This window comes from Rhinolophus sinicus, chromosome X (genome assembly GCF_036562045.2).
Source record: "Rhinolophus sinicus isolate RSC01 chromosome X, ASM3656204v1, whole genome shotgun sequence".
NCBI classification, from domain to species: Eukaryota; Metazoa; Chordata; class Mammalia; order Chiroptera; family Rhinolophidae; genus Rhinolophus; species Rhinolophus sinicus.
The window spans coordinates 46503227-46518078 of NC_133768.1; the positions used below are offsets into that span (position 1 = coordinate 46503227).

At 40.5% G+C, this 14852-nt stretch overlaps 1 pseudogene; it reads right to left on the bottom strand.

Annotated features, from left to right (window-relative positions):
• Window positions 1-2370: 2370 nt before the first annotated feature.
• Window positions 2371-14852, bottom strand: part of LOC141569755 (RING finger protein 141 pseudogene) — a 244459-nt pseudogene continuing 231977 nt past the window's right edge.

Here is a 14852-nt window from a genome sequence, read left to right on the forward strand (position 1 = left end):
CTCCTGTGGCAACTGAAACAGTCTACATTCCCACCAACAATGTATGGGTTCCTTTTTCTCCACAGCCTCTCCAACACTTGTTACTATTTGTCTTGTTGATGATAGCCATTCTGACTGGGGTGAGGTGATATCTCATTGTGGTTTTTATTTGCATTTCTCTGAGGATTAGTGATGTTGAGCAATTTTTCATATGTCTATTTGCCATTTGTATGTCCTGTTGGAGAAATGTTTCTTCAGATCCTCTGCCCATTTTCCAATTGGGGCGTTAGTTTTTCCGTTGTTGAGTTTCATGTGTTCCTTGCATATTTTAGATATTAGCCCCTTATCATAAACACAGTTTGCAAAAATCTTCTCCCATTCAGTTGGTTGCCTCTTTATTTTGTCAATGGTTTCTTTTGCTGTGCAGAAGATTTTAAGTTTCATATAGTCCCATTCATTTATTTTAGCTTTTACTTCCCTTGCCTTTGGAGTCAAATTCATAAAATGCTCTTTGAACCCAAGGTCCATAAATTTAGTACCTAAGTTTTCTTCTATGCAGTTTATTGTTTCAGGTCTTATGCTTAAGTCTTTGGTCCATTTTGAATTAATTTTGGTACATGGTATCAGATAGCAGTCCAGTTTCATTCTTGGCTTTCCAATTCTCACAGCACCATTTATTGAAGAGGCTGTCTCTTCTACAATGTATATTTATTGCTTCTTTGTCAAAAATTATCAGTGCATATTTATGTGGTTTTATTTCTGAGTTCTCAATTCTATTCCATTGGTCTACGTGTGTTTCTCTGCCAATACCATGCTGTTTTGATTATTGTTGCCCGTAGTACAAGTTAAAGTCAGGCAGTGTGACACCTCCAGTATTGTTCTTTTTTCTTAAGATCGCTTTGGCTATTCGGGATCTTTTGTGGTTCCAAACAAACAAATCTGATGATTTTTTGTTCTTTTTCTTTAAAAATTGCGATTGGGATGTTGTTGGAGATTGCATTAAATCTGTATATTGCTTTGGGTAATATGGCCATTTTAACTATGTTGATTCTTTTAATCCATGAGCATGGAATGTTTTTCCATTTCTTTATGTCTTGTTCAATTTGTTTTAAAAAATATCTTTTCCCTCTGTTTCTTCTTTTATTACAGTATATATTTCAGTTCTGGTTTTTTGTTGTTGTTGTTGTTTTTTCTTTTTTGAGTGGTTATCATTAAGTTTATGTAAAAGAAAGGTAGAAATTTAGAGTATTACATTTTCTTCAGCAGGCTTACTTTCTCCATTCCCATATTCTGGTTCAGACCTTAACACTCCCCCTTTTATGTTTTGGTTGCCACAAATTGTCCCTGTTCATGGTGGTCGAATAGCCTCCTTTATTATTTCTTGTAGTGCAGGTCATGTATTAGAAAATTCCCTCAGCTTCTGCATGTCTAGAAAGGTCTTTATTCCTCCTTCATATCTAAAAGATATCTTTCCTGGGTATATTTTTCTTAGCTGATAATTTCTCTTTGAATAGTTTGAATATTTGGCTCCATTCCCTCCTGGCTTGTAGACTTTCTGCTGAGAAATCTGATGATAATCTAATGGGCTTTCCATTGTAGATTACCGTCTTCTTTTCCCTGGCTGCCTTGAGGATTGTTTCTATTCGTTGAATTCTGACAGCTTCAATACAATGTGCCTTGGAGAAGGTGTGGGGACAGAGCCCCAGAAAGTAGTGTCCAGGCTCTTGGCCTCACGTGGAAAGGTGCTGGCTCAAGTAGTAAATGGCCATCAACTGTGATTGGATGGCCATCAGCTGTGGCTAGTTGGCCGTCAGCTGTAACCAGTGAGCCATTGGCCACTAATATAACTGCTGTGGCTACACTAGCAAAGAAAAATGGGGGCTAGCAAGAAGATGGTGGCTGAGCTAGCAAGAGTGGATTGCAGAGAGGCGGATGCCGCCAGCGAGAATATAGTGATATGACTCCCCTACTTATGGCTCCGTGGGTGTTCCTTCTTGGCCTCACCATATCCTGCGTTCTTATGTGGGGAGTGGGAGCAGAGACCCTGCCGGATGCCCCCCACGACAGAAGGCCTGTTGGGGTTGAGGTAATTAGGTGTTCTATTTGCTTCTTGGATTCGAGGATTCAGTTCTGTCCACAAGTTTGTAAATTTCTCATCTACTATTTGTTTGAATATGCTCTCTGTTCTCTTCTCTCTTTCTTCTCCTTCTGGTATGCCCATTATTCTTATATTGCTCTTTCTGATGGGGTCAGAATGATCTTGTAGATTTCTTTCATTTCTTTTAAGTCTCAAGTCTCCTTCTTCTTCCATCCATGTCATATCCAGGTTTCTATCTTCAATGTCACTGATTCTTTCCTCCATCTGGTCAACTCTACTAGCTAAGCTGGCTATTTCATTCTTAATTTCTTCTATTGAGTTCTTTTTTTTTTTTACTTACTAAAGATTATTTATTGCACAATATATCAGTTTATCCTACGAATAAAACAGATATTATTCTCAATTTCGAAATTCAGCACATAGTCAAATCCATTTTCTTAAACTAAAGTTCTGTAGCATTATATTATGAGTAACAAACCCTTTGTTATTGAGTTAGGATAGGGAAAACTTTATAACTTATAAAACAAATTCCTTAGAGTTCATGAAACCATTTCACAAATCCTAGAAGGCACACATTATATTTCCTATCATAGTAAGTGCATTTAAGTACTTCATAATTAAAAAAGACAAAGCTGTACAGAATACAAAAAGTGTACATTTCATCCATTAAACAAATTTACAACTTTTATGATCAGTTATTACAGTATAACATACCTAACATTTACATCTAAAGAATTATTACCCAGTTTAATGGAGTGAGCAAAAAGCTATGCTCATTTATTAGATAAGGCTAATAAAAACATTTTATATTTCACAGTAGATCAGTTAGTGTCTTGGAGCTCATGCTGGAGAATAAAAAGGTTTGGGTAATATCAAGTTACTGTGCTCACTATTAAATAATTCCTTGAAAGGTAAAGGATTCTGAGGGATAAAATCATTGGCTATATCTGGAAAGATCCAAAAATCTGTAAAGCAACTTTGTTCATTTTCAGAAACATTCTTACATTAGGCAATCTGAATTAGACTCAGCAAGTCTACTCCAAAAGGACAATTTAAAATCTTAGAGCTGAAAAAGATCTCAGAGGATCATCTATCCCAAGGTTTTCAAAATATGTTCCACAGAATACTAACAATCTATGGAGCAGATTCAGGGTTCTGCAAATTTGACTTGAATTTAATTAAAAAATTTTAATTAAGAAAAACAAGTCCTACCATACAACTGTGTTACTTAACCAAATTCTAATATCCTGGATATCACTGAGGCGTTAATACATGTTTTCATTGATTGACTTTATATAATATTTAGTATTATAGTATGTGAAGTTTATATAGGACATTTGTATTAATAAAATAATGACATAGTGGTGTAGGGTATGTGTGTGCGTGTGCATGCACGCAGCACATGTATGTGGGGTTCTGAGTAAGATTTTACTTGGAAAAAAAGATTCTATTGCTGAAATAAAGTGTGAAAACCACCGATAAAGTTTCAGTTTCTAAAATATGCACCTACAAACCACAGGAAAGGACTTTCTCAAGGTCACACACCATAAAGTGCAGTGCCAGGTTGTATGATAAAGTCCCCAGTACTCTGCATAAATATCATAGTGAGTTTTTAGCTATTTGGTACTGAGCCGCCCCCATCATGAATGTCAACCAATTAGTTATCAGTATTTTGGGGGTAAAATCAAGCTACCTTTGGTCAGGCGTTTTTCCTAGAAATGAATCATTTAATTTGCATGCCTACTGAAATCCCAGTATCCAAAAATTCTGCCGTCAATAAGCAGCAACTTAAATTGTATATTTTGGTACTTCAGAAAGTAATATTTGCAACTTACCAAAAATAAGTCAGGAAAGTTACATGAATGTTAACACGCTTTTAAAAGGCGACCTCAGGCCCTAGTTGTATTATATGCTGAAATATTAATGTTTAACATAAAACTAATTTTACTTCATAAGCAAAATTTTTAAAAAAATGGCCGAAGTACCACTGAACATTATAATTCCACAGGACGATACTCTTTCAAAGGAAGTACAGTGAAACAGAAAACCAAATCATCTCCTAATTTTCAGAGGTGTTTTATGTACATAAGGGTAAAAGGCTAAATCCTATTTTATTCTCTCTGAGTCTAAGAAGTTTGAGGACTTGGCCTCAGAAAGATGCCTTCGAGTTAAGAAAATAAAAGCACCATAAACCAATATTGAATGACTTTTCATAATATGGACATACAAAATTTAGTATCTGTGATGAAAAATTTCCTTCTGAAACTCCAAGATGCATGAGCATAATCAAAAGCTATTTAGTACAGTTCCCTTGCTGTGGGAAAACATTTCCAGAATGGCCAAGAAGATTCCCCAGCAAAAATCCACTTATAAGGCAAAGTTATGCCCACCTTTATAATCCTCACCCAAATTATACAGCATGGGGGAAAAAAAAAACCTTCTAAGTAAAAACATGTAGTTCCAAACACACTGCTAAAGTTATGAAAAACTGGATCATTTCAAGTAGAAATTATTAAAGGAGCAATCATTAACCACGAGGGGGCACACATACTCCTTAGATTCCAGCAGAAAGACTAATTTTAGTAGTAACACCCACTTTGATATATTCTACATTTTCAGTCATTTAAAATTTTCTCTCAGATGGCCACAACTTTTTAACATTCAATGGTTCATTTTAAACCTAACTAAACAGGTTCCAGAATACTCCTACTCTGAAAAATAGTCTTTCAGAAGCCTCTGGAAATATTGCTGTTACATCAGCAAAGGATTCAAGAGCAGTTAGTTTCAAACACATATTAGAACAAATAAATAATAGGAAAATATGGTCTAAAACAGTAGCAAATTTTAGTTTACCATAAATGGAAGACATGAAAAGTTCATCAAAAGAAATGGGACAAATTGTCAGAATAGCAAAAATATGAGGGTGGGGAAAATTGATTTCTCTGTGCCTGTGCCACCACATGCCTGCATTCTTTCCCCAGGACCAGTGTTTGTAGCCCACAACAGCAACAGAACAGAGCACTTCACGTCAAGGTCATGGCCTGTGGGGCTGGCCCGCCTCATCAGCCATGTTAAGAATATAGTTAGCCACGTCGTCTTCAGTGGGTGCATCTGACACCACCCACAATTCGTTTGCTCCAGTCATGTGCAGGCGACAAATAGGGCAATTCCGATGTCGATCACTCCATTTATCAATGCACTTCTGGCAGAAGCTGTGAGTACAGGGCAGGATGAGGTCCACCCGGCTATCCATGCAGATACAGCACTCCTCCTCATCAGTCAGCTGCTTCACCCTTCCCATCCAAAGACTAGCCTGACAAGATGTTACAGATGATGAGTTTTCACCAGGGTCTTCAGAGGTGGAGTTCTGTGCCAATCCTCCTGCTGCTTGACTTGTGATGTCTTTATAAAGTTGAATAAACTGGTACAAATTCATGATCCGTGATGCCTCCACAATGCCACTGCTTTTGTTAATCTTGGTACAGACCACCCATACAACCACATTCCAAAAGGCAGAGGAATCAGATCCAGGTTGTACCTCAAAGAGAAGATGTTTTTCCTGGCCAGAAGCCACTTTAGCAGTTACATCATTAAGTTCAGCTACTCTCCCAAGAAATTCTTCATAAGTTAAGGAGCCACTTTCTCGAACCAGTGTGATATGTTTTGCTACTTTTTCTGGTAACTTGTTAAGAACCAACTGCATCTGATCCGAAATTTGTTGTCCCATGATGAAATGATGTCTTCTGAAATCCAGAAAGAGTGCTGCTTCACACAGTTTCTCAGTTTCAAGGCATCGCGCTTCCGGGCGGCACCAGCGCCGCCTCAGCCAGCCGCTCAGATCTGTTCTATTGAGTTCTTAATCTCCAGAAATTTTATTTGGTTCTTTTCTAAAATTTCAATCTCTTTCGTAAAATGCTCATGTTGTTCTTTGATTGTGTTTCTGAGTTCATTAAACTGCCTTTCTGTGTTTTCTTGCATCTCATTGAGTTTTTTCAGAACTGCAATCTTGAATTCTCTGTCATTTAAGTCACATATTTCCATGTCTTTAAGTTCATTTCCTGGAATCTTTTCACTTTCTTTCTGAGCTGTTTTGTTGCCTTGGTTATTCATGACAATTACTGATTTATTATTTCTCTTCCTAGATATCTATAGAAGTGGGTTCTGCAACAGGTTGATAGGAAGTGGTCTTTCTTTTGTTTTCCAGCATGTGTTGGTAGAATGTTTTATTTTCTCTCCGACTGCAGTCCTTTTTTCTCTCACAACTGTAGTGTTATATTTTCTCTGCACTATTCCAGCTTCTCACACAATGGGGGAAATCCCTGTAAGGCAGGCTTCTCTTCTGTTAACAGTTCGCCTGGGTCATAGGGTGTCGTATCCTTGTGGGGATGAGGAGAGTTTTTGAAGTTCCAAAGCTCTTCCTGCACCAGATTCAGAGCCCGTGTGTTTCAGCAGTACTGTTTACTCCTGCACGGATCTGCCCAGATAGGTGGGGACATGGGCAGGGTGAGTTGTGAGCGGTGGCACAGAGCAGTTGCGGTGACCACCACCATAGCCAGTCCTGCTCCCACAGCTCCTTTCCCTTTGCTAGAATTAGTTGTGCTGTGAATCTGTATCTGTGTACCAGTTCTCTGAACTGCAAATATTCTGTTATTTTGATCTGACACGGCTACTGTTCTGCTTCTATCACTGGGCAGGTGGGGGTGGGGTGAGCTCTGGTAGCGTATGGAGGACACGGCTTGTCTCTGTGCCTAAGGCTTCAGTTCTCTGAGGCAATGAGGGCTTAAACCACTGTTTTCAGCCTTCTTCCCTCAGTCTTTGTTCCGAGGTCTCTGCCGTTATCGTTGGGTTCAGTCTTGTTATATGCTATCCCCTCTTCCCTTTGGGCCATAAACAGAGCCCTAGCAGTCTGAGTCTTCCCTCTCCCACAGCTGCGGCAGTTCCGGGATGCAGTGAGCTTGGAGCACTGAGCTAGGTCTGCATCCTGAGCCTACGCGGCTCCATCTCAGTACTTCTCCCTTTCCTCCTCCCCTGCTCGCGCAATTTGCCCACCTTTGGGTGAATTCAGTAATGAGCCTCTTCATCTTGCCTGTCTGCTGTGCAGAGAGTTCTTTGTGTAGTTATAGTTGTTCAATTTGTTGTAAATTCCAGGGGATATTTCCAGAGACTTACCTCAAGCCACCATTTTGATGACATCCTCTTCCAAATTTCCAAGTTTAAACAAATATGTCACGAGGCTGTAATGTACAGCATAGGGAATAGAATCAATAATATTGTGATAGCATGGTACGGTGTCAGATGTTTGCTGGATTTATCATGGTGATCATTTCTTTAGATATAGAGATGTTGAATAACTATGATGTGAACCTGAAACTAATGTAATATTGTTTATTAGGTATTTTGTAGTACACATGTCCTCTCAAAGTAGCATTTTGAGTTTCTTCAGATAAATACTCAGAATTTGGATTACCGGGTAACTTATTTGTTTCTTATTATAGTCTTTGTTTTAAAGTGTACTTTGCATGGTATAAGTATTGCTACCCAGGTTTGTTTGTTTGTTTTTACATTTTCATGAAATATTCTTTTTCCATTCCTTTACTTTCAATCTGTGTGTTTATTTTGATATACAGTGAGTCTGTTGTAGGCAGCATATGTAAGGATCTTGTTTTCTTATCCATTCAGCCACTATATCTTTTGATTGGAGCATTTAATCCATTTACATTCAAAGTAATTGTTGATAGATATGTAATTATCGTCACTTTATTTCTCATATTTTTGCTCTTTTTTTCCAGTTAAGAAAGTCATTTTAAGATTCCTTGTCATATTGGTTTGGTGGTGATGAACTCTTTTAGCTGTCTCTTGTCTGGGAAGCTTTTCATCTGTCATTCAATTCTAAAGGATAGCTTTGCTGGGTAGAGTAATCTCGGTTTTAGGTATAATTTATATCACTTGGACTATTTCTTGTCAGTCCTTTCTGGCTTGCAAAATTTATGTTGAGAAATAGGCTGATAGTCTTATGGCAAGTCCCTTTTTGGTAACTTACTGCTTTTCTCTTGCTGCTTGTAAGATTTTGTCTTTGTTTTTAACCTTTGATATTTTAATTATTGTGTGGGCCACTTTGTGTTCATCTTGTTTGGGACTCTCTGCACTTTATGGGTTTGTATGTCTATTTCCTTAACCAGGTTAGAGACGTTTTCCGTCATTATTTCTTCAAATAAGGTTTCAATTCCTTGCTCTCTCTTGCTTCTCCTCCTGGCACCCTAATTAGTACACTTGATGTTGTCCCAGAGCCCCCTTAAACTATCCTAATTTTTTTTGGATTCTGTTTTATCTTTTTCTGTTTTATTGGATGTTTTCTGCTACCTTATCTCTAAATTGCTGATTCAGTCCTCTGCTTCATCAAATCTAGTGTTGATACCCTCTAATGTATTCTTCATTTCAATTATGGTATGCATTTCTGATTGGTTCTTTTTTATGTTTTCATCTTCATTTTTATGTTTCCTATTTCTTTGTTGAAGTCCCTGAGATCATTGAGCATCCTTATAACAAGTGTTTTGAACTCTGTGTCCGTAGATTTGTAGTCTCCATTTGTTTAGTTCTTTTCTTTTCTTTTCTTTTTTTTTGATGTTTCGTTCTGTTCTTTTATTTGGCACTTTGTTCTTTGTCTCCCCAATTTGGCTGCCTCCCTGTGTTTTTTCTATGTATTATATATGGCTGCTATGTCTCCCAGTCTTAGTAGAGTGGTCTTATGTAGTAGGTGTCCTCTGGGGCCCAGTGGCACAATCTTCTTGGTCTTCTGAGCCAAGTTCTCCAGGTATGGCCCTTTTGTGGGTTCTGTGTGCCCTCTTATTGTAGTTCAGTCTTTGTTGATGTTGACACGGTAATATGAAGGATTGACCCACAGGCTGATTATTTGTGAGGACTAGCTGTGACTACAGTGGAGGAGCTGTTGTGCAGGTGCTCAACCTATGAAGTAGGATTTATTCCATCAGGGCTCTGGTTTTTGCCCACTCTGCCCTTGGGTGTGTCCTCCTTGGAGTTGGCCCACTGATGTTCTAGCTGAGTCCAAAGCTGGTCCCTAGGTGTGCCAGCCCTGGAGCTGCCTGGGATGGACCCCACAGCAGGCCAAAATTTAGCCACAGCCTGTTGCCTGCATAGGGCCACCTGGCCTAAGCCACAAAGTAATCCACAGATGGAGCCAATCATGCTGGGCTTGGAGGTTCCTCAAGATGCCATGCTGCAAACCAAGGCTGGCTGCTACTATTGCTGGGCTTGGGGCTGCTCAGCAAGAGGTACAGGATTTGCCAAAGCCAGATGCTGTTTGTTTGGGTTTTGTGAACCTTTGAAAGATTTTAGGAAAATCTGCAGCATGAGCCAGTACAGGCCATTTGTATGGAAAAGCCACTGGAAGCAGCTTGGGGGTGCTGGAAAGTTGGTTGGGGTGGCAATCAAAGATTCACCAGGATCAAGCTTTTGAATGGTGTTAGCTAGATGAATGGGACTCAGATATGGCAGCTGCCTGTGTCTGCATGCCAGGAGAGGGGAAGGCTCAACAAAGAAACAGTGGATTATGCCAGCACTTCTAGGAGACAGCTCCCTTTCCAGTCATCCTTGCAGCCAGACAACTCAGTTCTTCCCTGCATGTTCCTGGCACCTCTCAAAATGCTGCCCCAGCACTAGAGCTCAGTGTGAGTGAGTCTGTCTGGGAGTAAATCCATGCACAGACCCTTTAAGAGGATTGCTTGGTACTCAAGCCACCTTTTGTCTCTCCCATTTACAATCTCTGCTGGTTTTCACAGCCAGAAGTCATGGGGACTTCTCTTCCTGACACTGGAATACTGGGTTGGGGAGCTTGGTGGGGGGCTGAGACACCTTGCTCCTTCAGGGATTACCTCTGCAGATGAGATTTCTCATTTTAAATCGTCACATGCAGGTGTGGGACCAGTCTGTTCTACATCTTTGTCCCTCCTAATAGTTTCAACATGGCTCCTTTATATCCCTAGTTGTAGGAATTCTGTTCAGCTAGTCTTTAGATGGTTCTCAAGGTTTATTATTCTATAATTTAGTTGTGATTTTAATGTGGTCATGAGAGATGGCAAGCACAGCAATTACCTACTTTTCTATTTTGACCAGAAATTCCTCAACATATTTTTTAGCAGAAATTTTGCAGTCCAGTAGGGAGTGACATGATATATTCAAAGAAATGAAAGGCAAAACCCTATAACCAAGAATACTCTATACCTCAAGGTTATCATTCAGAGTTGAAGGAGGATGAGATTCCTAGACAAGCACGAGCTAAAAGAGTTCACTATTACTAAACCATCATTTATAAAAAAATGTTAAAAGGACATCTTTAAGTGGAAAAGAAAATGCCAAAATTAGAAATAAGAAGTTATATGAAAGAAAAATTCTCACTGGTAAAGACAAACATATAGTAAAGTAGTGGACCAACCACTTATAAAGCTAGTATGAAGGTTAAAATTCAAAAAAAGTAATATCATCTATACCTACAATAATAAGTCAAGGGGGAGGTGATGTCATAGAAATGGCAGTGTGAGATGGGCTTGTTGAGTTCTCCCCTGGAAGTTACCACAAATTGAACACTTATAACTCATCAAACGATTCTGTGCTCATCACACAGAACAGCTAAGAGACACACACAAGGCTTACTCGTAGGTGGGCAAACTGGGTGAGTGAGGAAAGAGGGAAAGGTGAAGTATGGAGACGGCCTGCAGGTGCCCCAGTGGAGACAAAGGGCCTCAGGATGCAGACCAAAGACTGCAATAGCCAGGCTGTGGGCTCTCTCCCTGCACTCCACGGTCCTGCCGAGAAATCAGTATATAGGACAGCAGTGCCCAGCATTCGAGGCAGAGAGCTCAGTTGAGAACTTCAGCTGGGCTCTCATGGTCAGGCAGAGTACAAACACCATACCCAGACTCTTCCCCCCACTATCCCACAGCTTTCCTAACCCTGCCCTTCCAGTCTTAAACTGGTTCCTGAACAGAAAGGAATAGTGTCAGATTACAGAGGAGTTGCAGCCCTCAAGAACTGGCAAGAGCTGGTTTGCAGCTGTGACCTAGGGAAGAGGTTGGGATGAGAATGACACTGCTGGGCTGGCCAGGGAGACAAAGGCACCTGCTTACCCAGCCCCCACCTTTTCTGGGTAGCTCCTGGCAGAGCAATTAGAGCTGCCAAGACATACACAGGTGTCAGCAGTGGGTGGCAGATGTAGCCCTGGGCTTTCAGAAGCTCAGAAATCTCACTCCCTCCACACCCTCCATAGGAAGAAGTGCCCTAAGACCCAGGAGACCTGTGCACATGGAAGAAGCCTACCTCCCGGTTTCTGGCCTTGGTGATCTCAGCATCTGTTTGTGCAGGCAAGAGAAGAAACTGCACTGACTATAAAAACTACCAACCATACCCCATAGCCCCATCCATCTAGAACTGCATTGCCAGGGTCACTCTGGGCGCGAGGTGGCCAACTGCCTCCATAAGACACAGAGGAGCTTTTCTACAGCAGAGGACAACCTGGAGATAGATTGGTAGAATTAAGCCAAGACTGGCACTGTTTTATATTTTTTTATTATTACAATTTTTAGTTATATATATATATATATATATATATATATATATATTTTTTTTTTTTTTTTCTTTCTTTGTTCTTCCCCCTTTCTCCTCCCTTCTTATAGTTTTTTCTTTATTCCTTGCTCTATGTTTTCTCCTTATTTTCATTTTTCTGTATTGATTTTTTGGGGGTTGTTGTTGTTTTTTGTTTTATTTTTTGTATGTCTGATATTTTTGTTTGTGTTTGTTGTTTTACATGTGAGTGTATTTGTTTTTGATGTTGTTATTGTTCTGCTTGTTGGTTTGTTTTGTTTTGAAATAGCCCTGCATGAGGGCCCAGGCCAAGTGACACAAGAATCAACACACCCAAAGGCCAACTCCAGACTAAACCAGAGCATTGCTAGGTTTTACCTACAAGTGACACACACAAAGGGAATTATTTACAGACACAAGAGCCCATAGGGGCCAACCCTCATCTGAGGGGTCAACTCTCACACAGCAGCTCATACACTGTGGGTGTAGCCAAGTCTCAGAGCTAGTCATCCTGGGAGTCAATCCCACCCATTGACAAGCCAAAAGCAATTGAAACGCAATTTCAACAGAAGATCACACACAAGGGACACCTCTTAACACATGCAGAGAAGAATAGAGGGATTGTGCAATTCAAATATAAAGGGCACTTAAACATAAGTCCACCCAGCAAAGACTGAGAGACCTACGGGATCTACTTAATACACCAAGCAAGCACAGAGAGTCAGCCAGAATGAGTAAACAAAGAAAAATGTCCCAAATAACAGAACAGAAGAAAACTCCAGAATTGGAAGTAAATGAAATAGAGGTAAACAACCTATTGGAGACCGAATTTAGAACACTAATTATAAAAATGTTTAAGGAACTTAATGAGAAAGTGAGAAAATAAAGAAGGATACAGAAATGATTTAAAAAAAAAAAAAAACAAAAAAAAAACCAACCAGTTACAACTAAAGAATACAATAACTGAAGTAAAGAACACACTTGACGGAGTTACCAGCATATTAGATGAAGCAGAGGATCTAATCAGCAATTTAGAAGACAAGATAGCAGAGATCACTCAATTGGAACAGCAAAAACAAAAAAATAAAAAACAACAGAAATCATTTAAGAGACCTGTGGGATAACATCAAGCACAACAACAGCGCATCATAGGAATACCAGAAGGAGAAGAGAGGGAACAAGGGATCGAGAACATATTTGAAGAAATAATGACAGAAAACTTCCCTAATCTGATGAAGGAAATCGACATACAAGCCCAGACTGCAGAGAGTTCCAACCAAGATGAACCCAAACAGGCCCACACCAAGACACATTATAGTTAAGATGGCAAAGGTTAAAGATAAAGGGAGAATCTTAAAAGAAGCAAGTGACAGAGAGCGAGTTACTTACAAGGATGCTTCCATAATACCATTGGCTGACTTTTCTACAGAAACTTTGCAGGCCAGAAGGGAGTGGCAGAAGTGACTAAAAACAGAAGAGGTTCCAGAAAAATGGCGGCGTGAGGTGAGCCTCTGTAAAGCTCACCAGGAATTTACAAAGAATCAAACAACAAAAACTACACAAAGGACTCCCTGCACAGCAGACAGGCAAGATGAAGAGGCCCACTACCGACTCAAATCACCTACAGGTAGGAGATTCGCGCGAGTGGAGGGAGGAGGAAAGGGAGACGTGCGCGGAGACAGAGCCCTGAGCGGGTGCAGGACGCAGACCTAGCTCAGTGCTCCGAGCTCGATGCTACCCGGAACTACCGCAGCTGCGGGAAAGGGAAGAACTCGGACTGCTAGGGCTCCACTTGTGGCCCACAGGGCTGAGGGGGCAGCATATAACAAGGCTGAACCCAACGCTCACGGCACAGACCTCGGAGAAAAGACTGAGGTAAAAAGGCTGAAAACGGTGGTTTAAGCCCGCACTGCCGAGCAGAGAACGGAAGCCTTAGGCACTGAGACTAGCTGCCCCCTCCCTCCCCTCCCAGAGCTCGCTCCACCCCCACCTGCCCGGTGCTAGAAGTGGAACAGTAGCAGTGTCAGATCAAAACAAAAGAAAATTTGCTGTTTTGAGAACTGTGGACCGCAGACACAAATTCACAGCCCAACTGGTTCCGGCAAAGGGGAGGGAGCTGTGCAAGCAGGATCGGCTGTGGTGGTGATCGCCGCCATTGCTCTGGGCCATCTCTCACAACTCAACCCGCCCCTGGCCCCATCTATCTGGGCGGATCCCTGCAGGAGTAAACAGAACTGCTGAAACATATGGGCTCTGAATCAGGAGCTGGAAGAGCTTTGAAACATCAAAAGATCTCCGCATACCCACCGGGACACTGCGCCCTGTGACCTAGATGAACTATTAACAGAGGAGAAGGCCTTCTCCCAGGGAATCCCACCATTGTGTGAGAAGCTTGGAGAGTGAAGAGAAAACATAGCACTACCATGTGGGAGAAGAAAAATAAGCTGAAGTTGGAGAAAAAATAAAACATTCTACCAACAAGTACTGGAAAACAAAAGAAAGAACTCTTCCTATTAACCTGTTGCAGAAGTCACTCCTGTAGATGTCTAGGAAGAGAAATAGTAAACCAGTAATCGCCATGAATAACCAAGGCGACAAGATAGCTCAGAAAGAAAGTGAAAAATCTCCAGAAAAGGCAGTTAAAGATACAGAAATATGTTACTTAAATGACAGAGAATTCAAGATTGCAGTTCTGAAAAAACTCAACGAGATGCAAGAAAACACAGATAGGCAGTTAAATCAACTCAGAAACACAATTAAAGAACAGCATGAGCATTTTACGAAAGAGATTGAAATTTTAAAAAAGAACCAAATAGAATTTCTGGAGATTAAGAACTCAGTAGAAGAAACTAAGAATGAAATAACCAGCTTAGGTAGTAGAGTTGACCAGATGGAGCAAAGAATCAGTGACATCGAAGATAGAAACCTGGAAATGACACAGATAGAAGAAGAGACTTGAGACTTAAAAGAAATGAAAGAACTCTATAAGAACTTTCTGACTCCATCAGAAAGAGCAATATAAGAATAATGGGCATACCAGAAGGAGAAGAAAGAGAGAAGGGAACAGAGAATATAGTCAAACAAATTGTCGATGAGAACTTCCCAAATTTGTGGACAGAACTGGACCCCCGAATCCAAGAAGCAAATAGAACACCTAGTTACCTCAATCCCAACAGGCCTT